The sequence below is a fragment of the Erinaceus europaeus genome, chromosome 3, assembly GCF_950295315.1.
Source record: "Erinaceus europaeus chromosome 3, mEriEur2.1, whole genome shotgun sequence".
Taxonomy (NCBI): domain Eukaryota; kingdom Metazoa; phylum Chordata; class Mammalia; order Eulipotyphla; family Erinaceidae; genus Erinaceus; species Erinaceus europaeus.
Window position 1 is genome coordinate 144,721,003 of NC_080164.1, and position 27,722 is coordinate 144,748,724.

Here is a 27,722-nt window from a genome sequence, read left to right on the forward strand (position 1 = left end):
CTGTGCCCAGATTCCCTCCCAGCTGGGCAAGCTGGCCAAGCAGGCTTCACTCTGAAGCCGGTGCTGGGTCACAGGGCTGTTTGAAAGCCTGCAAGCTACTTAAGTGAGACCTGGTAACATATATGCTCAACTGGGGACACCACCACCCAGCGACATCCAGGTAAGACCCTGAAGAAGTCTTTCAGCCCTTAAATCTGCCTGTTTCTCCAACATGCACCTACATTCAGGACAAAGCTGCTCACTGCCTGGCCTCAATTTGTGCAAATAAACTTTATTTATTTAAGATAGAGATAGAAAAATTGAGGACAAGAGGGAGGGAGAGAGAGAGGGAGAAAGGGAGGAGAAAGAGTAGGAGGGAGGGAAGGAGAGAGAGAAAGAGAGAGAGAGAGAGGGAGAGAGAGAGAGAGAGAACTGTAGCATTGCTTCACTTCTTACGAAGCTTCTCACTTCTCACTGCTGCAGGTGGGGACTTGGGGCTTGAACCTGGGTCCTCATACACTGTAATGCATGTGCTCTTCCAGATGCACCACCAACCAGCCCCTCCTTACATCCTAAACTTTTGATCTTTCTGTGGTTTGACTACTTACTGATTTGCTATAAGGTTTGTACATGGTTGTAAGTATAAAATGCCTAGCAGGCACTCAGGTTTTCCTACACTAGCATGTGGCTCTCTCACTTTCTAGTCACTCTCAGTCTAACTTTTCTCTCGTCTAAGAATTCCTGTCTTCTATTCCTCAAACTTGGGTGGTTGACTTCTCATGACATCTTCAGACATTGTAGCTATCTTTGAAATCTCCCTGTACCTGCAAAAACCCTTCCTCCAGGTGTGTCCCTACAACAAAGGTGGAAAGGAAATATATTCCTTTAACCACCCGGCACCAGCACCCTGGATTTTGTCCATTGTAGGACAAAATTTTTTTTTTTGCTCTTTGGGAGAGATTTTTTGTTCATAGTGGCACCAGACCACAGGGATCTTATTCCCCCAGTCCCTTTGGAATTATTTTTCTACAGACATCCCAGTCCATATTTGACAACATTTTCAATTCTTTTTTAAAATATTTATTTATTTATTTATTTATTTATTTATTTCCTTTTTGTTGCCCTTGTTTTTATTGTTGTAATTATTATTGTTGATGTCATCATTGTTGGATAGGACAGAGAGAGAAATGGAGAGAGGAGGGGAAGACAGAGAGGAGGAGAGAAAGATAGACACCTGCAGACCTGCTTCACCGCCTAGGAAGCGATACCCCTGCAGGTGGGGAGACCGGGTCTCGAACCGGGATCCTTATGCAGATCCTTGCTCTTTGCACCATGTGCGCTTATCCTGCTGTGCTACCGCCCGACTCCCAACATTTTTCAGTTCTATTAGATTCCTTTGTCTGTACAGAAGAGACTTTCACCAACTCCATGACAGTGACAGGTAATGTTTCTCCATCTTCCAGATCACTGGTGGTAAAAAGTATGTAAACCCAGCCCCGACCATGCCGCAGTTCCTAGTTTAGCTTCTGCTAAATATTTTTCTTCCCTTCCTTGGGACCTCAAGTTGGAGGCAATGTGATTTATCATTTCTTTGGTTGCAGGAAAATAGATTCCATTTCCAAAAAGTAGGATAAATATAAAATGACATCTCCTATTTCTTCTCTTCTTTTCTCTCCCTTTTCCTCCCCTCTTCCATTCCTCTTCTCTCTGCATTTCTACTATGTCTCCTTAGATTACTGCTGAACTAGACTACCTGATTTGCTATCCTTGTTCCATCACCTAATAGCTATGCAGTCTGGGGGGAGAAGTCTCACCCTTCTACACCTTGATTCCCTCATCTCAGAAGGGGTGATTATTAAGCTATGTCTATCTTATATGGTTGTTTTAAGTATTAAAAGGTAATATGTAAAGGATTCACAAGTATGCTTAATATAAGATAAATAAAATCTAGGCATCAAGTATTATTAGTGCTTTATTTATTTATTTATTTATTTATTTATTGCCTCCAGGGTTATTGCTGAGGTTTCATGCTGGCAGTTTTTCTTCTAGTGTTTGCCCTTCTTCCGTAGCCAGTCAACAGCATCAGGTTGAGCCTGATGTAAAGTTTCGAGACCTCCTTTGAATCTGGAGAGGTGGCAGTCGTTGACTATGTGGGTCATAGTCTGTCTGGAGCCGCAGGGGCAATTCGGGTCATCTCTGGCTCCCCAGCGAGGGAACATAGCGGCGCACCGGCCATGGCCTGTTCCATAGCGATTGAGGAGGGCCCAATCATAACGTGCTAGGTCAAAGCCGGGTTGACGCTTGCAGGGGTCTGTGATGAGGTGTTTGTTCTTTACCTCAGCTGACTGCCAACTCTGTTTCCAAGAGTCTGGAACAGAGAAGTTCAGTGTAAGCATAGGGGACCAGATTGGGTGACGAGACGTCAAGCGTTGGACAGGGTGGGCGAAGATATCTGCGTATATTGGCAGTACAAATCCATTAATCCCAGTAGCCATTTTCCCCTTTCTATCAATACGCTAACACTTGAACTCAGGTATGTCTATTCCTGTCATTCGCAAGCATCATTGTGGATCAGATCACCTGATAGGTTTGTTAGAGCAGAGATTGTGGGGCTCTACTTCCACAGTCTTTCATTTTGTAAGTCTAGAATGTGGCTTGAGAATTTGCATTTCTAATATGTTCCCAAGTTTGTCTGTGGTCATATGTTAAGGTTCACAATATTAGTGGTGGGCATTGATCATTTATCCTTAGAATAAGTATAATCCTTTAGATGATGTCTTGAATTTTGCTGCAACAATCTTAACTAAAAGTCTTACTTTTTAGGGTCCGAGCTGTAGCACACATGGGTAAGTGTATATATTATCATGTGAAAGGGCCCATGTTTGAGCCCCTACTCCCTGCCTGCACGGGGAAGCTTCAGAGGTCTGTAGGTGTACCTCCCCTCCTTTCTCAATTTCTGTCTGTCCTATTCAATAAAATAGAAAGGAAAAAATGCCCACTGGAAGTGTTGGATTTGCAGTGCCAGCACCGAGCCCCAGTAATAACCCTGGTGGCAAAAACAAAACAAAAACCCAAGAATAGGGGGAATGCTTATGTTCATCATTCCAGTCACAATATTCCAACACATTGTGACTTCAGCTTGGTCTTAATTTGCAAGCTTATGCTTTCAAGCTCGTAGTCAAAGAAACAGACCCTCATTTACATCCTATTCACTGGCTAGGATTAGGCTTATATTCTTTCTTTACCTTTCCACTAAAATGTTTTCTACTAAAAAAAAAAATGTCAGTTATTTTAGGTTAGGAGTTTTCCCTTGCAAAGAAATCATGAAGTGGGTTTCCAGGGATGTTTATGCTTCAGGTATTAAATGCCATTCTGTTGAGGAGTACAAGGTTCAGTAGATCATTAACTTGGTGGAGGGATGTGATGGTTAGCTTTGTGTATTAATGTAACCAGTTATGGGCTTCCCGCATAAAGAATATTTGAACTGATGCAGTCAGAAGGTTGTCTTCTCAATGTCGATGAACATCATCCAGCTCACAGAGGTCATGAACAAGACAGATGGCAGAGAGAGGAGGAATCTACTCCCTCTTTTTCCTACCTTACTGCTTTCTTGGATCTCTAGTTTGCAGACAGTCATGAGAATTCTCAATTCCCATTATTATATAAGTCAATATCTTACCGTAAGTCTGTCCTTCTTTCCTTCCCTCCCTCCCTTGATGTATGGTACTTGACTACAATGGTAATGAGGAGCTCCTTGCTGATGGCAAATGGATGTTAATGATCAACAGTATTCAGTTAAGCAAGTTATACTGGTTATGATGTCATTGGAGCTGAAGGAGTCTGTCTACCTATGGTGTTAGGTAGACTCCCCTGAAGACACTGGAGCATTTATAGGAGACAAATGACAAAATATAAGACATGCTTTAATTTTCAGTGTAAGTCATGGTCCGAGATCAGACAGTTTCCAAGATACTCTTTTCTTTCTTTTTTTAAATCATAGGCACAAGCTCATACTACTGAACATCACATGCACCGTTCATTCAGGATAGTTGCTAAATTGCAGTGTCAGTTGAATTCACAGCCTTACTACACCACTTCTCTTATGAAACTTAAGGAATATTTTTTTAAGATTTCATTTATTTATTCATGAAGATAGGCAGAGAGAGAAAGAAAGAGCCAGACATCACGCTGATACATGTGCTGCCAGGGATTCAACTCGGGACCTCATGCTTGAAAGTCCTATACTATATCCACTGTGTCAACTCCCTGGGGCCACAAAACTTAAGGAATTGATTGAAAAAGAAAGAGATACTTAAATATAGAAAAGGAATATTAAGTTGGAACTGACTCTCCAGTCATTCTGAGTCTCCTTTTGATAGTGGAGGTACCTTGTCTTTCTGTGTCTGAAGAGACTGACTTTCCTTTTGTTGAAAACTCAGGCAATTTTACTCAGGACAGAAACCTTACAGGAAGGGAGTCAGGCAGTAGTGCAGTGGGTTAAGCACTGGTGGCACAAAGCTCAAGGATCCCGGTTCAAGCCCCTGGCTCCCCACCTGCAGGGGAGTCACTTCACAGGCTGTGAAGCAGGTCTGCAGGTGTCTATCTTTCTCTCCCCCTCTCTGTCTTCCCCTCCTCTCTCCATTTCTCTCTGTCCTATCCAACAACAATGACATCAATAACAACAACAACAATAATAACTACAACAATAAAACAATAAGGGCAACAAAAGGGAATAAATAAATAAATTTTTTTTAAAAAAAGAAACCTTACAGGAGTATGTTAATTCTCCTCAAGATTCATCACAGTTATTTCTTGTTGCCACTAGCATGATAACTAGGGTCTAATCACAGCATGTTCCATAAGTCAGTAACCTAGAAGAAATGTATGCATGCAAGATTTTGCTGACATATAATGGCAAAATCCTGATTGATACGTGGATTATGTAAAATAGAATATGATGTCTTACTTCATAGGTCTTAAAGAAACAAACATACCAAACTTCATTTGTTGAAAGAATTATGGGAGATTTGCCTTCAAAGAAATTAAAGCATAACATTATACTTGAAAAACTGGGGCTGGGCATGGTGGCACACCTGTTAGAATGCACATGTTACAATGCACAAGGGCAGGGGTTCAAGGCCGTAGTCTCCACTTTCAGGGGTAAAGCTTCACAAAAAATGAAACAGTGCTGCAGGTTTCTCTCTTTCTCTCTCTCTGCCTCCTCATTCCCTCTTGATCTCTACCTATCTCAGTCCAATAAATAATAAATAAGTAAAATACTTTAAAAGAAAAGAAGGGTAGTACATAAATAATCAGTAGAATAAAGTAAAGTCAAGAGAAATATTCAACTGTGAATAGTAATTTGACATTTTAAAGCACTGGAATTTAATGATCAAAATATAAATCAATGATTCAATAATGTTGAGATAATAAGCTAGTTGTGGAGGAGAAATAGAGACAGAAGGAAAGAGAGTAAGGGAAGAAGGGAAAGCTGAGTCCCTGTATCATTTTTTTCCTAAAATAAATTTCATTTTGGTCTATTATTTGTGATATGCTAAAAAATTCATGGAAGTATTAGGAAAACATGGAATTTCATCCTCTTGGGAAGGTGAAAATGTTCTAATCATTACACAAAATATGGAAAGTATAAAACAGATTTATAAATTTGAAAGCTCAAAAGTTTTAAATAACAAAATAAAACAGACACTAAGCAACAAACAATAAACTATAAAATAAAACTGCCATGCATATTGCAGACAGAGTAACACACAAAGGATTACTATAAGCCAACACAGAAAAGGTAAAATATCAAGGGAAAAAAAAATGGGAAAAGATGAAGCAAGCACCAGCTCACACTAAATTAAATACAAAGATCCTTTCACGATACAAATGAATGCTCAACTCCACATAGAGTTTTAAAAGTAACATCAGGAAAACAAAAGATTGTTGGCACCCATGTTGATGAGGGGATAAGAAAAGGGAACTGGTTTACACTTTTTAAGAAAATATAAACTTATTCAGGGTTTGAAAGTTTAGTTAGTCTGATCTATTAAAACCTAAAACGTGTATCCTCTTTGATTCAACTTTGATACATTTATGAGTTTATGTACACACAGGTGCACGACATATTTGACCAAGATGAATTAACTGAATTGCACCCCCCAAGAAATCTGGAAATAAATTGCTGAATAAATAAATCATGTTACACCTATGTGATTAGTCTTCAAATCCATCTGATGTAAAATCACTTCAAAGAATGAGGTAGATAGATCTTCCATCCAGGTAATTGCCTATAAGAGTCACTCCCAAGTTGCCATCCAGTCCTAGAATGCCATGGAACCAGGGAATAAGCAGAGCTGGAGCCCTGAGTTCTCCCTCTTGGTTTTACTTCTTCCATGATCTATCTTGGGCAGATCAGCTTCTCTGAGCTCCATTTCTTCCTGTGGGAAATGAAAATGCTGAAGAGGATTTCTTCAAAGGTTATTTATTTGTTTGTTTGTTTTTCCTCCAGGGTTATTGCTGGGGCTCAGTGCCTGCACTTCAAATCCACTGATTCTGGTGGCAATTTGGGGGGGGGGATGGTAGGACAGAGAGAAAATAAGGTGGGTGGTGTAGAGAGGGGGAAAGAAAGATAAACACCTGTAGACCTGCTTCACCCTGCAGGTGGGGAGCTGGGAATTCGAGATCCTTGCACCAGTCCTTGTGCTTCGCGCCACCGCCTGGCCTCCTAAGTTTTTAAGGGACTGGTGGTCTAGGCCATGACCTTCCCCAGTGAGCCCTGCTCCAAACCCCTCCTGCACCTTGTGCTTTCCTGCCTTATATGGGAAGTTGCCAGCACCCACCTTTCACATGTAGGTGCCGCTGACACTGATGAGCAACAGAGGGCTTTTATTTCACCTACAGAATCTGCTTTATTTCGGGGCTGCTATCAGCCACTGCTCATCTCAGACATGCCTTTGTTATCTAAATGGTCATTTGGGGGCTGGAAAGCAGATGCTAGAGCCATCCTGGAAAAAACTGTCTTTGTCTAGAGTTGAAGAGGTCTTCTCTGAACAACCCTGTCTGGGGGGCTACGGAGTTGTATCTACAGAAACTGGATCACCTTTACTTGGAAAGAGTGTAGACCCAGGCCTCGCTCACCACCAACAGCCAATTTTCTAAACATAGCCCAGTCAACTCCATGAACATACATGTGTGTGACCACTTTTTGTCAGAAAGTCTCTCTATGCCTGACAACATGTTTGGTGCTTTACACAGGACACACCAGCTGCTCTCCCTTTCTCCCTAGGAGTTCCATGTCATTAACCCATCTCATAGATGCAAAAACTGAGGCTCAGAGAAAGAAAGGATCCTCTAAATGTATTTTTAAAATTAGAGGAAATCAATTTGTCTTTTTTTAAGGATTTAATTAATTTTTAAACTTTATTTTATTCTATATAGTTTGAATAGGGATAAAGAGAAATTGAGAGGGAAGAGGGAGATAAGTAGAGAGACAAACAGGGGCCAGGTGGTGGCACACCTGGTTGAGTACACATGTCACAGTGCGCAAAGATCAGGGTTTAAACACCCGGTCTCCATTTGCAGCTTCAAAAGTGGTGAAGCAGGGCTGCAGGTGTCTCTCTGTCTCTTTCACTCTTTCTCCCCCTTCCCTCTTGATTTCTCTCTCTGGCTGTCTCTATCCAACAAATAAATAAAGATAAAACTTAAAAGTAAAAAACTTTTTAAAAAGAAATCCTAAAAAAAAAAAGGAGAGAGACAGAGAGAGACATCTGCAGCACTGTGTCACCACTTGTGACACTTTCCCCCTGGAGGTGGGGACCAGGGGTTGAATCAGGATCCTTGCACATTATACTATGAGTACTCTACAGGAAGTGTCACCACCACCCAGCCTCTTAATCTGTTTATTTATTAATAAGAAGGATAGAAGGAGAGAGATAAAGGAAACCAGACATCACTCTGGTGCATGCATTGTTGGGGACTGAACTCTGGACCTCATGCTTGTGAGTTCAACACTTTATATCTCCCCCCAACTCACCTGTCACCAGCCGCCAGCCACCAGCCACCTCCTATACCACAGAGGATACACAAAAGCCTCCTTCACCTACATCAAGCCTACCCTTTTGCTGAGCTTTGGACAAAGACAAAGCATGTCATGGCAAGCATCCTAATGGCTATTAGAGAAGCATGAAATTTATTGCTGGCTTCTTCTCAATTTCCCCACCCCACACACCCCAACTTACTCCTACAAACACATACATCAACCATCAGTAGTCACTAGAATTTAACTATTTCCATTTTCTCCCTTCATGAGATATTTGCTTAAATAAATAAAATCCTCATGGGTAGCAGCATTGCCAAATGGTGGCTACTAGGAGTGGGTTGAGGCAGAGGGAAGGCCAGTGCCAAGAAGATGGGGTACAAAGCAAACATTTGTGTCTCTTAAAATATGATCTGTGCCAGTGTCAGAAGTTTGTGCAAAATTCTGAATCAATTTTGTTGATTCAGGCACTTTTTGGAGGGGAAGCCACATTCTTTAAACTATAGGGCTAAGAAACACCTTCATTGGAGCTCATTTTTCAGTGACAATTTCCACCTTATCTCAAGTGCCTCCATTCCGAAAATTATAAGCATATGTCTTGCTGCTATTGAAAATAAATTTGTCAAGACAATAAGCTGGCATGCGGGAGACAGTGTGCAAAACAGGAAACCACTGCAAGTGCTTCCATCCTTCTCCAGGAGACAAATTACTTGGTAAATTTCACTAAGAATGACCATAAAGTTAGTATTTTATTTCCTGGACCTGATAAAATCCTAATTGGTGCCCATATGTCAGACTATAATATTTTTTCCAAACCCTCTAGACTCTGCTGCAAGACTAGAAGGGAGCATCAAAATGAAGTGAGCAAAATAGATCAAAATGAATGAAGTGAGCAAAATAGATCACTTGGGTAGTCTGCTGGTTTGGCCCCTGTGTGACCCAGGGCCAAGTCTAGCCCCCGCCATATTGAAGGGAAGCTTTGTTGCTGTGGTCTTTTTCTCTACCTTCTGTTTCATATTGTGTGTGTGTGTGTGTGTGTGTGTGTGTGTGTGTGTGTGTGTGTGTGTACTTAAAAAGAGAGAGAGAGAGAGAGAGAATAATTGAATTATTTTTAGAATGAAATGGCTTCACCTGAAAATACCCAGACTCCAGAAAGGCTATTTTCTTTCCTCTTTCTCTCAGTTCTGGTCATTATCACAAGGAAAACCTCACTCAGTTTTTGCACCTTCCTCCTAATGTAAAAGCACCAGACAAGTCCTTTAAAAGAGCACAAGAAACTGTCTCCTATTAAGCACAAAGCAACTTTCTGGAAGGGCAGGGATTTTTGCCTGCTTTCTGCCCTCTGTATTCCGCTTGACTTAGACAAGGTCAGGCACATTCCTGATAGTTCAGTAAATTTTGGGGAATCAAGGACTAGATAAGTTTTGTTGACATCTGTCGATATCACCTGTCTGTATGCATTTCAATTTGGTAGGAACACCTGAAGACTGAGGGGTGGTATGGGGGGGAGGGGAATCTGACCTTTTCCCTTTCTTGGTGTATATATATCTCAGGAATAGTGGGCATATACTTTGTTCCTGGAATGGGTTGGAACATGTCTCATGCCTGAACCAGGGCCTACCACTAGTTCAGATGCACACATGTTTGAGTAAAAGTTCAATAAGAATCTACCTTGAGACTTAGGAAGGAACTCTGGGCTAAAGATGAACCCTCTTCCCCTTCCCCAACTCTGTCTGCCTCTAAGCCAGGAGTTACCAGAGTTTATGTCAGAAAAAGGTCATCCATGAGAGTCGGCCTAACACAGGAAAAAGCAGTGCTGAAATTTCGATGGAGGGAGAGAAAAAGTGAGATTGCGCATTCTAAGCACTGTTTTATCCTTACATTTAACTATACCTGGGTCTAAAGTTCCCTGGAGTTTATCATGTGAAGCAGTGAATTCCGTGAAGCCAGCAGAGAGAGTTTCCATAAAATTAACACTTTAAAAAATAAAGAACTGATTTAAGAAAATGGCAGTCATATTATCTTCCTAGAAACTATAATTTCTATTAGAATATATTATGAATCTTGCTGCTGTTTTTTTCCCTTCTAAAACCTTTTTTAATTTTTAATGGGGGGTTAATGGTTTAGAACAAATACAATTGTTTATACATGTGTAAAATTTCTCAATTTTCTGCACAACACTCTCACCCCCACCCAGCCAATCATGCATCAGGAACGGAAAGTCCCCTCCTCCATCCAGCCCCCAGAGTCTTCAGTTTAGTTCTTCTTCTAGCATTTGCCCTTCTTCCGTAGCCAGTCAACAGCGTTAGGTCGAGCCTGATGTAAACTGCCCACAGGGGCAGTTCGGGTCATCTCTGGCTCCCCAGCGATGGAACATAGCGGCGCACCGGCCATGGCCTGTTCGATAGCGATTGAGGAGGGCCCAATCATAATGTGCTAGGTCAAAGCCTGGTTGACGCTTGCAGGGGTCTGTGATGAGGTGTTTGTTCTTTACCTCAGCTGACTGCCAACTCTGTTTCCAAGAGACTGGAACAGAGAAGTTCAGTGTAGGCATAGGGGACCAGATTGGGTGACTAGACGTCAAGCGTTGGACAGGGTAGGCGAAGATATCCGCGTATATTGGCAGGTCCGGTCGAGCGTAGACGTGGGAAATGAACTTAGATGATGCCGCATCCCGATGAATATCTGGCAGGGCGATGTTGCTAAGAACTGGCAGCCATGGAACCGGGGTGGAACGGATGGTTCCAGAAATTATCCTCATGGAGGAATATAATTTGGAATCGACCAAGTGGACATGGGGGCTATGGAACCATACTGGGGCACAGTATTCTGCAGTGGAATAGCATAATGCCAGAGATGATGATCGTAGTGTGGAAGCGCTCGTGTCCCATGAGGAGCTGGCCAGTCTTGCAATGATGTTATTCCTCGCGCCCACCTTTGCTGCAGTTTTTTATGAGATGTTTGTAAAATGACAGAGTGCGATCGAGAGTAACGCCAAGATAGACTGGCTGGGCTTCATGCCGGATTCTCATATCGTCAAGCTGCACATTAAGCTCACGCGAGGCTGAGGCATGGTGTAGATGGAAAACAGATGATATTGTTTTTGCAGTGCTAGGGATTAGTCGCCATTTTTTACAGTAATCAGATATCAGAGACATGTCTTTCGTGAGTGTTTCCTCGAGGATGTCGAACTTGGATGCCTGAGTTGCACAGTTTAGTGTAATGCATCATCAAATGCAGTCCAAGTTCTACTTTGTGTTTCTACTTTGTGTTTCCCCTTTCTGTTGTTATTTCTCAACTTTTGTCTTAGTGAGATCACCCCATATTTATCCTTCTCTTTCAAGCTTCATCCAAGATGAGGTGAAAAAGGTGAACATATCATTCTTAACAGCTGAGTAATAAATATCACAACTTTTTCAACCATTCATCTGTTATCAGACACCTGGTTTGCTCCCAAGTTTGGGATATTACAAAATGTGTTTCTATGAACATAGGTATATATAGATCTTTTTTTTATGAGTGTGTTTGGCTCCTTATGATATATCCCCAGAAAGGGAACTCCAAAGTCATCGGGTAGGTTCATTTCTAGCCTTCTGAGAGTTCTCCAGACTGCTCTCCACAGAGATTGAACCAATTTATATTCCTACTGGCAGTGTAGGAGGGTTCCTTTACCCCCTAATACCTCCCCAACATTGTTTGTTACTATCCTTTCTTTCTGGTGTATGATAGTCTCACATTCTCTTGGCTGTTGTTTCTAGGAGACACCAACTTAAACAAGTAGAAGAAAATCTTTTCTTCCTACAAAGGTTTGGGTGAGCACTCCAGGACTTTCAGTATGCCTCCATTAGGATTTTGTCTTGTCTTGCTTTCTTCCTCAAAGTGTGGTTATTCTTTCATAACCTCATGGTTGAGATGTCTGCTGGTGCTGTCACCCACATATCTTCCAGTCAGTAGGAAGAGAAAAGGAAGTTAATAGGAAGATGGTCATGTTCCTTTAAAGACTTCACTGGTGGGGCGGAGCCAAGATGGCAATGTGAGGACATCTCTTGAATTTCTCTCTGCAAAGCAGCTGCTTGAAACCAGGAAATCCTGAGTGAGGGCATGATTTCCAGGCTAGTGGCGGAGGACGTGGAGCCAAAGAAGAGAGCCCCAGATCACATATAGGATGGAACAGGCTACAAAAGGACAAAGCACACTGAGCAGAGTTTCTATGAGTTAAAATGAGCCCTCTGTACAACCCCTCCCTTCACTCTAGGGAACTAGCCACAGGCAAAGAGGCCGCCTGTGGAGACAACCTGGGTCTCAAGATTCCAGGATCAGCCAGGAGCCATCAGAAGGAGGTTTTGTTGTTTGTTTGTTTTTCCCTATTTCTCTCCTCAAGGGGGCTGGAACTCTTTCTGATTGGTCAGCTTCCTTTACCAATCTTTTGCCTCTTCTGGAGCCCTGAGAACATTCTGCCCTAGATATCTTTTTTTTCTTCTTCTTCTGTCTAGTTTTGTAGCTTATGCTACTTTTTTTTTGTTTTTGCTTTGTTTAGGAAGGCAGGGAGGTTTAAGATAGACAATTTAGAATAGTTTAAACTTCAGACTGATATTTAGGTTTTGTTTGTTTTGGCTTGGCTTTTTTGTTGTTGTTGTTGTTGTTAGTCAGTTTTTTTTTTAATTGCTATTAGTTTATTTTCCCATATCATTCCTCTGACTAAAATCAGTCTTGGCTGTTGGTGCATTGCATTTACTGGTTGTGCTCTCTAGTGTGGTAGTAATTTTTTTTTTCTTTTCTTTGCTCTCTCTGTTTTTTTTCCCTTCATTGTTTTCTTTCCTTCTTTCTGATTTGAAAAATCTTAGCCTTTGCTCCTGTATTTGCTGAATTCACTTGTGCATATCTGTGTCTATCTTGTGCAAGAAGACTTATGTGATAACGTTTTTTATCTCTTGCTCTCTCTCTTCCTTTATTTCCTCTCCCATTCCATAATCTCTTAAATTTGTTTGATAGTAATTTCCGTAATTGTGATTTCTGTAATTGTCTGTTCTTGCTTTGTATTTTTTTTCAACCACTTTTGTTGTTTTGTTTTTGCTTCTGGTTTGTTTTGTTTTTGGTGGAGAGAGTTTTTATAGCTAAAATATTTTGGTTGAATTGCATTAACCATCACTTTTGTTGCTGCTGTTGTATTTGCTGAGGTTTTGTGACCTCAGTTGTAAGAGGCCTTTGGTTTAGTGGGGCTTTTCCTCACTCAACACAACAATTGGATATAAATAGCCAAGGCACAAAAACACAAAACACACCAATAAAAAATATGGTCAAATCAAAAGCAATTAAATCAACTATGGCAATGAATCAGGACAGAATCCCAGAAAAAATTCCAAGTAAACAAGAAACAACTATAAATAAGGAAAATGTCTAAATATTAATTGACCTATTAATCACAGAAGTGAAGACAGATATAGAGAAAAAAGCTATCAGAAATATGAAAACAATAGATGAGACCCTCAAGGAAAATATTAGCTACCTCAAGGTAATTAGAGAACTAAAAGCTGAAATAGCTGACCTAAAAGGCCAACTAGCAGAATAAGCTAATACTGTAACTGAGCAAGGTTAAAAAAAAAAAAAAGCTAAACTGGAGAAGGAAGCTGAGGAAAGGGAAAGCAGATTAATAGAAGCAGAAAACAGAATTAGCCAGACAGAAGATGAGTTATAGAAAACTAAGGAGGAGGTAAAAGAGCTAAAGAAGAGATTGAAAGACACTGAAAACAACAACAGAGACAGATGGGATGATCTCAAAAGAAGTAACATTCACATAATTTCTACCAGAGGAAGAAAGAGAAGAAGGAGAATAAAACATCCTAGAGGAAATAATAGAATACTTTCCAGCCCTAAACAGCAAAAAGGACATTAAGATTCAAGAGGCCCAGAGAATCCCAAACAGAATCAACCCAGACCTTAAGACACATCATAGTTACAATGAAAAGAAGTAAGTATAAAGAAAGGATCCTAAAAGCTGCAAGAGAAAAATAAAAAGCCACATACAGGGAAAAACCCGTAAGACTATCAGCAGACTTCTCCACTCAAACTCTAAAAGCCAGAAGAAGATGGCAAGATATCTATTGAGCCCTCAGTGAAAAGGGGTTTCAACCAAGGATAATATATCCTGCTAGACTTGCATTCAGACTAGATGGAGAGATAAAAACCTTCTCAGAGAAGCAACAGTTAAAGGAGACAACTTGGTGAAACCTGCCCTGAAAGAGATTCTAAAAGACCTCCTATAAACAATAATGGCACTGCAATACATTAAATCCATAATATCAATAAATGTCAGTGGCTTAAATTCACCCATTAGAAGACACAGAGTAGGAGGATGGATCAGAAAATACAACCCAACTATATGCTATGGTAAAGCAGGGCTGAAGGTATCCATCTTTCTCTCTCCCTCTTTATCCTCCCCTCTCAATTTCTCTCTGCTCTATTGAACAACATCAGTAAGAAAAAGAGAAAGAAAGAAAGAAAGAAAGAAAGAAAGAAAGAGAGAGAGAGAGAGGGAAAAAAGAAATTGTCACCAGGAGCTGTTGATTTGTAGTGTCAGTACCAAACCCCAACAATAGCCCTTGAAGGCAAAGGAAAAAAAAATCCAGCCAGGGATCACATATCCTGAAAAATTATCCTTCAAATATTCAAATATGAGATGGAAATAAAGGTCTTCTCAAATATCCAAAAGCTAGAAGAATTTGCCATCATCAATGCCATCTTACAAGAATTAGTGAAAGAAGTCCCACAGAAAAAATGAAGCAAAGGAATATATATTCTAAGTGAGATGAATAGCAGTAGACTAGAACTAAGAACACAGTAAGAAAAGGAAAGGACAGTAAAACAGGAAAGGGAAAGTAATTAATAGAAAAAGTGGTTCTAGAAAATGTTAGTTAGTCAAGACCAATTTAAAAAAGGCTTTTTTAAAAGACACACTGTATGAGTTATTACATTTATGACAACTACAATACAAAACAAGAAACAGAGATTTATCGGAAGTACAAGAGAAATCAGCAAAGAATACATCAAAGAAAGCCATACACAGAAAAAGACAAATAGAAGAAACTGAGCAAAGAATCACCAATTTAAGACAAACTGAAAACAAAAGTCATAATGTACTTAAGTAAATTACATAGATCAATAATAACCCTAAATGTGAATGGCGTAAATTCACCCATCAAAAAACTCAGAGTAGCTAAATGGATTAAAGATCAGGATCCATCCATTCTATGTCTTCAGAAAACACACATCCAGAGAAAAGATAAATTTAATGTAAGATGATGGAGCAAGATGTTCTAAGCTAATAACTCAGGGGGAAATGGGGGGGGGGTGCAGGGACAGCTATTCCGTTCTCAGATATAATACACTTTCAGGTAAAGAAAGTAAGCAGAGTCAGAGAGGGATACTACATAATGGTCAAAGAATTAATCCAACAAGAAGACATAACCATTATAAATATGTATTCCCCAAATTCAAGTGCATCCAAATATATATAATAAAAATACTGAATTTTAGGGAGAAATTGACATCAACAGAATAATAGCAGGAGATTTTAACACACCACTCACAGCAAGAGTCAGGTCATCTGGACAAAAAGTCAACAGGGAAATAGTGGTTTTAAGTGAAACCATGGATGAAATGAAGCTAACAGATATATAAAGAACCTTCCATCTGAAAAGAAATTAATACATATTCTTCTCAAGTACACATGGAACATCTACAAGGATTAACCATATGCTGGGCCACAAAGACAGCCTAAACAAATATGCATATATTAAAATATAAAATGTATCTTCTCAGACTGTGATGGAGCTAGAAATCAACCACAAAAAAGAAAAGAAACTCCCCACAATGTACAGAGATTAAACAACATGCATCTGAACATTACATGGGTAATTAAAGAAATCAAAAAGGAAATTAATAATTTCCTTAATACCAATGAAAATGAAGAAACCAGCTATCAGACCCTCTGAGATAAAGCAAAAGCAGTCCTGAGAAGGAAGTTCATAGCAATACAGATCCAAAGTAATAAAGGCAAGAAATCACTTGTAAACCATTAACAGCTCAAATGAACCAACTAGAAGTAGAACAACAAAAGACCAAATAGTCAGCAGGAGATAGGAAATAGTTAGAATAGAAATCTAGTCCAGGAGGTGGCACAGTGCGTATGGCATTGGACTGTCAAGCATGAGGTCCAGAATAGAAATCTTTGAAATAGAAAACAAAAGGACCATTAGAAAGATTAATGAACTAAAGAGCTGGTTCTTTGAAAGATAAACCACTAACTACACTCACTAAGAGAGTAAGAGAGAAAGCTATGATAAAATCACTAAAAAATGAAAGAAAAGATATTACAACAGACAAGGGAGAGATACAAGGCAAAAATCATGCAAGACTATTATGGATACCGGTATGAAATAAATTTAACAACTTAGAAGAAATAGACACATACTTAGAGTCATACCAACTGCCAACCTTGACACAAGAGGAAGTAGATAAATTTATGAGGCCAATCACTAGTAAAGAAATTGAAACAGTAGTCAAAAGTCTTTCAAAGAAAAAAAAAATCCAGGTCCAGATGTCTATACTAATGAATTGTATAAAACATTCAAAGAAGAACTAACGTCCATCGTCCTCTAATCTTCCAGAAAACAGAAGAGGGAACATTCTGAAACACAATATATAAGGCTAACATCACCCTGATCCCCAAAGCAGGGAAGGACTTCATCAAAAAAGAAAACTATAAGCCTATATTTCTCATGAACACTGATGGAAAGATAAAATCTTGGCTAATTGAATCCAGCAACATATTATGAGAATAATATACCAAGATCAAGTGAGATTCATCCCTGGGAAACAGGAATAGTTCAACATCTACATGTCAATCAATATAACAAAAAGAAAGGAAAAAAATCACATGACTAATTGATACAGATAAAGCATTTGGCAAAGTCTAACACTCATTTATAATAAAGGCCCTCAAGAAATTGGGAGCGGTAGGAAAATTCCACAACATATTAAATGGCAAACCCATGGCTAACATGATATTCAATGAAAAAAAAATTGAAAACTTTTCCTCCTAAAATCAGGGATTAGGCAAGATGTCCACTCTCACCACTTCTATTCATCATAATCCTAGAAGTCCTTGCCATCACAATCAGGCAAGAAAGAGATAGCAAGGGAATTCAAAGGTGATGTTGAGTCATCATTATTTGCAGATGATATGTTGATATACCTAGAGAACCCCAAACATTCTGCCAAAAAACTGGAGGAAATCATCAATAAATTCAGTAAAGTAGTAAGTTACAAAAGCAACACTCACTAATCAGTGGCATTTTTTTTTAATTTTCTTTTTATCTTCATTTATTTACTGGACAGAGATAGCCAGAAATCAAAAAGAAAGAGTGATAGAGAGGGAGAGAGACAGAGACACCTGCAGCACTGCCTCACCACTTGAGAAGCTTTCCCCCTGTGTGTGGAGACCAGGGCCCCAAATCTTAGTCTTTGAGCATTGTAACACATTCCCTTAACCAGGTGTGGCGCCACCTGACCCCTCAGTGGCATTTCTTTAGACAGAAGATGAGCCAGAGGAAAGGGAACTGAATGAAGTAATCTCATTTACAGTTGAATCAAAAAAAAAAAAAAAAAAGATAAAATACCTTGGAATAAATCTAACAAAGGAGGTAAAGGACCTTTTCAAGGAAAACTATAACACACAGTTAACAGAAATAGAGGGTGACACAAAGAAATCAAAGAACATCCCCTGTTCATGGACTGGAAGAACAAATATCATCAGAAACATGAGCATGTTGTGCACACTATTTAAAGTAAAACACTAAGAGCTGGGGCGGTGACTCAAGGGTAGAATTTTCTACCTTACATGTGTGAAGCCCTGGATTCAATCACAGGCACCAAGTAAAATGGCAGATCAGTACTCTGGTTTCTCTCACAACAAAAATAAAATAAAATTATTGGTTAGTATTACTTGAATTTGACATTATAAAAGTGAAACTAATACAAAACTGGAAGAATTTCTGCCCTTTAGTTAACTGCATCTTACCACAAAGAGCTATTTCCTTAAAACCCCCGCTTGGGGAAATAAGGTTAAGACACTGTGAAAAATGTTAGGAGGCTGAAGTCATTACTTTTCTAATAATGGGTTTCAATTTTAGACAGCACTGAATGAATATGAAAGATGAGTAAGTCTTTAGACCTGTATTTCCTCCCATCTGTTCACCCTTCACTGCTCAATGCTGGCTCTATGGCTATTTTTACAATATCACTGGGGACGGGGGGTGGAAGGAGTGGGACACAGACCTTTGGTGGTGGGAATGGCATTAATATACACTCCTATTAACTTATAGTCTCACAAATCACTATTTAACTTATATGAGAGGGGAAAAATGGATAGAATGCCTCCAACTTTTTGATGCGTAGACCATAGCTGTGAGTATATGTTCCTTCAATCTAAGCACTTAAGACTTCAAATTGACAATCAGATTGAATTTTAATAGTGGGCTCAAATTGTTAATACACTTCTAACAATGACTGGTTTTTTTAAAAATATTAAATCTAAAAGCTTAGACCAGGGAGAACAGAAGCAACTGGTGGTGTTCCTTTACAAGATATAAGTATATGTAAATAGCATAAAAAGACATAAATTATAGTGAGGTCTTGTATGCCACAGCAAATCCTAACAATGGGATTTTCAAAATTAACCCAACTGCCAAATAATTTGGTTATAGCAATAACTATCTATTGCCTTCTTAAACCCTAAGACAGCAGGAACCTTCCCCTGTCTCTGTAAAGCCCGTATTTCTCACAGTCCTGAAACCTCTAGGGTGGGGCTCACTTCCCTGATGTTTCTCCCAATGCATACCAACTGATACTATACCTGCTGATCCTAACCCAATCAATGCAACCAGTACCACCTCGGCATGTTTCACTTTGGACTGTGTCCAGAGACTTCAGGTGTAGAATATCAGTATAGATTATGTTGAATCGTAGTGTGAAAACATTATTCCCATAATATCTTTAATATCATCAAGTCCATCTTCAAATACATTTTATATTCATTACGAATTCTTTGTGCAGTCCTAAATATTTTATTTTTTTAGATAAAATTTGTTTTATTTAATTTTTTCTAATTTCAAGATTGTTTTATTTTTTTATTATTAAAAAATTAATTTATTTTCCCTTTTGTTGCCCTTTTATTTTTTTAATTGTTGCTGTAATTATTGTTGTTATCGTCGTTGTTGGATAGGACAGAGAGAAATGGAGAGAGGAGGGGAAGACAGAGAAGGAGAGAGAAAGATAGACACCTGCTGACCTGCTTTACCACCTGTGAAGAGACTTCCCCGCAGGTAAGGAACCCGGGCCTGGAACCAAGATCCTGAAGCCGGTCCTTGCACTTCACGCCACGTGCCCTTAACCCGCTACACTACTGCCGGACTTCCTAGATTGTTTTATTGAGGAAACGTTGATGTACGAGATTTTTGTTGTCATAAGTGTGCATTCCTACATTTCCCCAAGGTAAGTATTGATACATTTCTTTTCGTGAAATTTCATTTTATTTATTTATTTATTACTCTAGCTTATGGTGGTGGGGGAGGGGAGGACTGAAACCTTGGATTTCAGAGCCTCAGTCATGAGAGTCTCTGCATAGCCATTATACTATCTATCCTGGACTGTCCTTCACTTTCTGAAGCAGATGATTATCAAGTTTTATTCAGTTCCTTGTTTGCTACTGTTGATTTATTTCACTTTTATTGCTGGATTTTGCTGTTTTTGTTCACATTTTAGATAGCAAAGATGGAGAGTCTCTATTTTGTCATCTTCCTTCTGAATTAATATTTATTATGAAGTCAGAAAAGTGAAGTCTATTTTAAGTAACAGTGACAATACATGAGGTTCATTAAGAACCTGGAAGTACTTCAAATGCTATTTCTAACTGATGAGATCATGGAAAGTGAAAATTGGAGTAGACTCTGAATATAAATTTGAAAAAAAAAAAAAAAAAAAAGACAACCAGACTATCTCTTATCCAATATAACAACTAAGATGGATCTCATGTTTTACATGAGAAAACTTTTACTCCGAAAAATTTACTCAGAAATCTTACAATGTCCCTCATGACAGCCTCTGCTCACTGTGATGAGAATTTACTCTTTGTCAAAGCTCTTCACACAGTGGATAAATATGTCTCAGAGTTAATAATTCTCTTTATATTAAGACAATATGAGCTTCTCTGAACTTCAAGCCATCAATTCTAGTCCTGCTCTGTTTAACAGATGACACGATGGGCAACATATGAAGTTGGATAATGCAGCATCACTGACACACAGAAAGGGAAAAGATAGCAACAGAAAGATCCTGGTGATGAGCTGGGGAGACAACATAATGGTTGTACAAATGAATTTCATGCCTGAGGTTCTGCAATCCCAGGTTCAACCCAAGCACCACCATAAACCAGAGCCGAGTAGTGCTTTGGAATCTGTTTCTCATTTTAATCAATCAATCAATTATGAAAAGAAGATCCTGATGTTTACATAGGAATAACAGAGACCACAAACACTTACATGAATTCTTTTGGTTCTCCAAACATACCAGAGGAAAGCAAATTTAACAGTAAACATGCCAGGTGAGTTTTGTAACAAGTTGTTATGTGAATTTAACTGAATACTACAAAAGTTTTATCAAAAGTTCATAGGTAATTGCTCCTGCAAATACTGGCAGTATTAAAAAAAAAAATCTAAAGGCTATCTGGCCATTATCACCTCTCTTTCTGCCTCTCAGGCTGCTGAATAAGCACTTGTTGAGTGAGAGACACATTTACCAGTGTTCAGAGCACTTTTCTGAAGGAAGTAGCCCATGGGACACTTCTTAATCTACACACCCCTGCTTAGTGGTGTTCAGTGGCCCATTTGGAAAGATTGTCTGATGAGACAACTATTTTTGTAGCTAGGTGCCTTTAAAATAATCTTCTCAACAATACTGGCTCTAATTTGTAAGAGAAATGCATTTGTATTTTAAGGTCAGACTCTGCATGTTGCCTCAGCACACATTTCTCTTAAAAGTGCCGGGGGGTGGGGGGGAAAGTCGATGATCATATAGTGGCTATGCAAAGAGACTCTCATTCCGGAGGCTTCAAAAATGCTAAAGGGTCTGCTGAAGGACCTTAGTTCTCTTTGTGAGAGTGAATGATCTTGAAGAATTTGCATGACACATCAGTATTGACACACAAGAGCCAGATAGGAAACATTTGGAGGCAAGAGAGTCAAATAGAGTGCAGAGGTTGAGAGACCCCTGACCACCCCACCTCCCCAACCCACCCCCCAGTTGTACACACTCTGTGCATGTTCTTCACAGCTCTTCATAACAAGGGCTGAGATCTCTGGGCCTGGAGAGGATCTTGAGACTCCTCTGTGGAGATTCAGTTTTAGATCAGTGCACACTGGCTTTAGGTAATCCTGACCTAATTCTATATTTCAAAAAGCCTTTCTTTTTCTTTAAATTATTTATTTATTTATTTATTTATTTAAAGATGGAGACACTAACAAAATCATGGGATAAGAAGGGTACAACTCCACACAATTCCCACTACCAGATCTCCATATCCCATCCCCTCCCCTGATAGCTTTTCTATTCTCTATCCCTCTGGGAGTATGGACCCAGGGCATTGTGGGTTGCAGAAGGTGGAAGGTCTGGCTTCTGTAACTGCTTCCCCGCTGAACATGGACGTTGACTGGTCGATCCATACTCCCAGCCTGCCTTTCTCTTTCCCTAGTAGGGTGGGACTCTGGAGAAGCAGAGCTCCAGGACACAAAAAGCCTTTCTTACCATGTTTTGGTTTGTCTATTTATTTATTTTACTTATTCCCTTTTGTTTCCCTTGTTGTAGTTATTATTGTTATTGATGTTGTTGTTGTTGGATAGGACAGAGAGAAATGGAGAGAGGAGGGGAAGAAGGAGAGAGGGAGAGAAAGATAGACACCTGCAGACCTGCTTCACTGCTTGTGAATCGACTTCCCTGCAGGTGGGGAGCCAGATGAGCTTAACCTACTGCGCTACTGCCTGACTCCCTTTGTTTTTGTTTTTTCCCTGAGGATTGGATCAAAACTGTCTTCAGTCACATAGGCCATTTTCCTTCCTTTTTCCATGGTCAGAATGGAGCTACTCTATCTTTTAAAATTTAATTTAATGTTATTTTATTATCTTTATTTATTGGATAGAGACAGCCAGAAATTGAGAGAATGGGGGGAAATAGAGGGAGAGAGAGAGACAGATACTTACAGCCCTGCTTCACCACTCACAAAGTTTTCCCCCTTTAGGTGTGTGTTGGGGGGCTTGAACCCCGGTCCTTGCATATTGTGACATGTACACTCAGCCAGGTGAGTCACCACCAGCCCTTTAAATATTTTTATTTATTTATTATTGACTAGAGACAGAGAGAAAATTGAGAGGGGAGAGGGAGAAAGAGGTAGACAAAGAGACACCTGCAGCCCTATTTCACCACTCATGAAGCTTTCCCCCTGCAGGTGGGGACCAGGGGTTTGAACCTGCATCCTTGTGCACTGTAATATGTTCACTTAACCAGGTGCACCACCACCTGGCCCCAAGAGCCACTCTATCTAGATGAGTTTAATTCCTCCATCACTAGCATAAAGACTCAGAGAAGATCTCTGTTTTAGTCAGGATCTTTCCTTTAAACTAGCAAAATCTAAAGGTATGTCTGATGGGCCTGAGCAAGAACTCAGTGGATAAGGCACATGTTACTTTATGCCTGTGGTCCATGTAGAAGTTGCTGTGGTACTGAAGGAAGTTCCGGTGATGCTGTTTCTCTCCCTCTATCTGAATAAAGAGTGGTGAGATTGCACCCACACACAAGGCCCCAGCTACACACACACACACACACACACACACACACACACATGCACGCGCGCACGCGCGTGCACACACACACACACACACAGAGTTATGCTTGATGGATAACATACTGTGTGCAGGGGTTCTTTGCATTTAAGTCACCTCATCAAATCCTCTCAGCACTTAGGAAGCTGTGAGACTTTACCTTGTATCTCATTTGGATGAGATGGTGGTACAAGGAGTGCCAGAGAGAGTTCTAACACCTGCACTCTGCACACACTCCAGAATCCAAAAAGAAGCACATCTTGCTTCACAACAGGAAGTGCTGTTGACCCAAACGGAGGAAAGAGAAGGCATCTCTGTCCAGCAAGAGCTCAGCCACTGCCAGAATGTCTCACCCAGCAAAGGGAAAGCCATACGCCCAGCTTCCACCTCTCTACAGCCTAGAAAAGAGTCATATCTTTCTCTGTTCTGGGCATGTGTGCCCATTTGTTTCTCATGAGACTCTATAGTTTCAAAGAATTTTGTTACAGTTTCCCTGTAAGACCCCATGTGCTGGTGAAATAGCTGACTGCTGATTGGTTCAATGTCAATATTTTTTTTTTTTTACTGCTGTTCCTATTTCATGTCTTGGCAAGTTCAGTGGGAGAAGTTAAGTGGTTTGTCCAAGGTTACCTTGCCTTGGAAATGAAAGAATAGGGAGTTGGGCAGTAGCTCAGCGGGTTAAGCACACATGGCGCAAAGCGCAAGGACTGGCTTAAAGATCCTGGTTTGAGCCTCCGGTTCCCCACCTGCAGGGGAGTCCCTCACAGGCGGTGAAACAGGTCTGCGGGTGTGTCTTTCTCTCCCCCTCTCTTTCATCCCCTCCACTCTCCATTTCTCTCTGTTCTGTCTAACAACATCAACAACAATAATAACTACAACAATAAAACAAGGGCAACAAAAGGGAATACATAGATATTTTAAAAATAATAATAAAAATAAAAATAAAGGAAATGAAAGAACAATTTTAAATCTCATCAGTATGGTCCTAGAGCTCATGGTCTTAAAGCCTCCTCAGTCCTGCTCCCCTACTGTGTAGTCATTTGCCCTCAGCATGTGTATGTGTGTGAGGGATGGGAGAGGAATAATATGTCCAATGCCTCACAGGCAGGCTCTACTGTGCTCTCCTGGTATCTCGCTCAAGTGAGCATGTCCAAGAAACATTGTATGAGCACCTCAGAGGTGTTGTTTGAGGAGCTAAAAGTGGCAGAGGGAGAGATTTGTAGGTGACATCAGAGACAGGCATGGGTTTACATGGGATCTCACTGGCTTAGTGGAATTTCTCTCTCCAGCAAAGTGGTGGATTGTATTTCATACAGCCCTCCTGCTAAGAAACACCTGGGGACATGATATGAAATAGAGCTAGAGTACCTTTAACTGTCCAACTGGGCTCAAAAAAGTGGGGGTGGGAAATTGAATCTGAGGGGCCAAAAATGAAAAGGAAAGCAAACACCCAAATATAGACTCCAATGAAAGTTGGGGCTGCCTGGGGAACTTGATGCTATTGGAAACCAATGAGTTTAAGATTTAATGATTATTCCAGGACAGAAATAAAATTCAACACCCTCACATACAGCAGCTATCTAGTGACAAGTTAAAGAGAAAAAGATTCCTGCACCTCCCCCAAAAAATAACAAAGGGAGTAAGGAATGACAGGCAAGCTTGCATCCTTTGGTATAAGCTCTGAGTGGAGAGAATTTTTGAAATTCTGTGTTTTCTTTTGCAAACTTTGCGGTTCAATGGTGTACTCACTCTATAAGGCTATTTACCTATGCATGGATGTCAGAGTGGTAAAGAAATGGCTACTGGAGGGAGTCGGGCGGTAGCACAGTGGGTTAAGCGCAGATGGTGCAAAGCCCAAGGACGGGTGTAAGTACCCTGGTTCAAGCCCCTGGCTCCCCACCTGTAGGGGAGTCGCTTCACAGGTGGTAAAGCAGGTCTACTGGTGTTTATCTTTCTCTTCCCCCCTCTGTCTTCCCCTCCTCTCTCCATTTCTCTCTGTCCTATCCAACGACAACAACATCAATAACAACAATAAAACAACAAGGGCAACAAAAGGAAATAAATAAATAAAATATTTTTTAAAAAAAGAAAGAAAGAAAAAAGAAATGGCTACTGGATGCTCCTAAACTTTCTAGAACAAGCATGGGTCAAGTCTCTTTGGAGAAATCCCAGATCTGAAGCCCAAGGAGACCTGGCTCAAATATCACTTAAGATGAATTTACAGTTCCAGAAATTTTTTTAAAATCCTCAAATATATGATCCATTGCTATTGATAGTTGGCATGTCAGTAAAAGGAGAGATCTCTCCAAAATTCACACATCAGTAGAAACTATAAAGTAAGAATTATTAAAGAAAATGAGATTAAAATAATGAAAAAAGAAAGTTATTAGAAAGACCAATCAGATTGTGCTAAATAGAACTCTGAGAAATGAACAAGACCATAACTTCCAGGGAAGCTTAAGCGTGAGTATGTGAGAGTGAGTATGTGAAGCCTTTGAACCCACTCTCTCTGGCATCTGAGTGGAGAAGACAGAAGACAACACGGTCCCACCAAAGCAATCTTGGGTCTTATTAGAAATAATGGTAAAAAATAGATCTTTTATACTGGAGCTCCTATGTTGGCAAATGCTTTCTGTTAAGAGTCAGATAGTAGAGCCACAGGCCCTTTGGAATATAACTAAAATATGCCTACTAGCTACCTACAAAACGGAGACCCTCCCCTCCCCAAACTCTTCATCTGCACTACTCCAGCCTTTAGGTTCATGATTAGTCAACAACTTGTTTGGCTTTATATGTTAACTCTCTTTTCAGCCACCAGGTTCCAGATGCCAGCACGATGCCAACCAGACTTCCCTGGACAGACAATCCCATCAATGTGTCCTGGAGTTCAGATTCCCCAGAACCCCATCCCACTAGGGAAAGAGAGAGGCAGGCTAGGAGTTTGATCGACCAGTCAACACACATGTTCAGTGGGGAAGCAATTACAGAAGCCAGACCTTCCACCTTCTGCATCCTACAATAACCTTGGGTTCATACTCCCAGAGGGTTAAAGAATAGGAAAGCTATCAGGGGAGGGGATGGGATATGGAGTTCTGGTGGTGGGAATTGCGTGGAGTTGTATCCCTCTTATTCTATGGCTTTGTTAATGTTTCCTTTTTATAAATTAAAAAAAATGAATAAAATGTAAAAAAAAAGAGTCAGATAGTAATTATCTTCAGCTTTATAAATCATACATAGTCACATAGTTGTCTTTGCACTTTTTAAAAAAACCTTTAAATTTCTCCCTTAGTTCACAAACTGTACAAAACAAAGCCTGAGGTGGGATTTGGACAAGCACTGTCCTTTGTTGCAATCCTGGACTGAGTCACAATGCTGTACTTGCTCAGGGGTCGTTTCCATTGTATGAGGGCAAGTCTGCTCAAAGGAATAAAGAGAAGGAGAAAGAAGACACAGATTCCTGCTGATGTGGTTTGAGTGTCTGGACCCACCATGTATTAAATCAAACTAGTTATGTAAAACAGTAAATATTCTTTTTTTTTTAAATCCACTTTACCTTGGTTTTATGCCATTTATAAACAAAGGAACAACATGAAAATGTAACAATGCACTTGAAGCTTATTTTAAAAGAATTTTTTAGTCTTTTGTGTATGAGAGTCTGCCTGCCATAAGATGATGTAAATTGCAATTGCCATTGTTCAGGAATCACTTAAAATAGTTCAAACCAAATGAATGCAATATTATTTCATACTCAGTTACTATATGGAGGAGAAAATAGGGGAGAGGGAAATAATATTTTGGTGTATGTTCAGCGTTGTGTTGACTGTATGACATGTTTTCTCACTGAATATTCACAGAGGCTTCATAAAATATGGAATAGCTCTGTTTACTGACGAGAAAATTAGATCCAGGGGAAGGAAAGAGCAGACCAACCAGACCAACTGGCATCATCTAGGACTATCACAAGCATACTGGGTCAGGCCTCAGCAATTTATTTCTGTCAAGGACCAGATAGTAAATATTCTGAGTTTGTGGGCTACATACAGTCTACCACAATGAATTAGTTACACATGCAAAGGAACATCTTACGACTGTGTTCTATATAGCTAAAATATGCCTACTAGCTATCTGCAAAACGGAGACACACACACCCCCCCAATTCTTCATCTGAACTACTCCAGCCTTTAGGTTAGTGATTAGTAAACAACTTGTTTGGCTTTATAGCTTTTCTGTACTGGAGCTCCTATGTTGGCAAATGCTTTCTGTTAAGAGTCAAATAGTAGAGCCACAGGCCCTTTGAAATATAACTAATATTTATAAATATGCCTGTCTACTAGCTACCTACAAAACGGAGACGATCCCCCTCCCCAAACTCTTCATCTACACTACTCCAGCCTTTAGGTTCATGATTAGTCAACAACTTGTTTGGATTTATATGTTAACTCTCTTTTCAGCCACCAGGTTCCAGATGCTACCATGATGCCAACCAGACTTCCCTGGACAGACAATCCCACCAATGTGTCCTGGAGTTCTGATTCCCCAGAACCCCATCCCACTAGGGAAAGAAAGAGACAGGCTGGGAGTATGGATCCACCTGCCAGTGCTCATGTTCAGCGGGGAAGCAATTACAGACTCCCAGAGGGTTAAAGAATAGGAAAGCTATCAGGGGAGGAGATGAGATACGGAGTTCTGGTTGTGGGAATTGTGTGGAGTTGTACCCCTCTTATTCTATGGTTTTGTCAGTGTTTCCTTTTTATAAATAAATTAAAATTTAATAAAGA

General features: G+C 40.0%; 2 long non-coding RNA genes across 2 annotated transcripts in view; both read left to right on the forward strand.

Moving 5' to 3' along the window:
- The window catches only part of LOC132537550 (uncharacterized), a 233,266-nt gene that overhangs the window by 202,087 nt on the left and 3,457 nt on the right, over positions 1-27,722 (forward strand). The window lies entirely within an intron of this gene.
- LOC132537549 (uncharacterized) lies at positions 1-27,722 on the forward strand. Its single transcript, XR_009549019.1, has 4 exons — positions 1-160; positions 463-619; positions 26,352-26,464; positions 27,396-27,722. It is a non-coding gene; the product is annotated as an uncharacterized LOC132537549 (long non-coding RNA).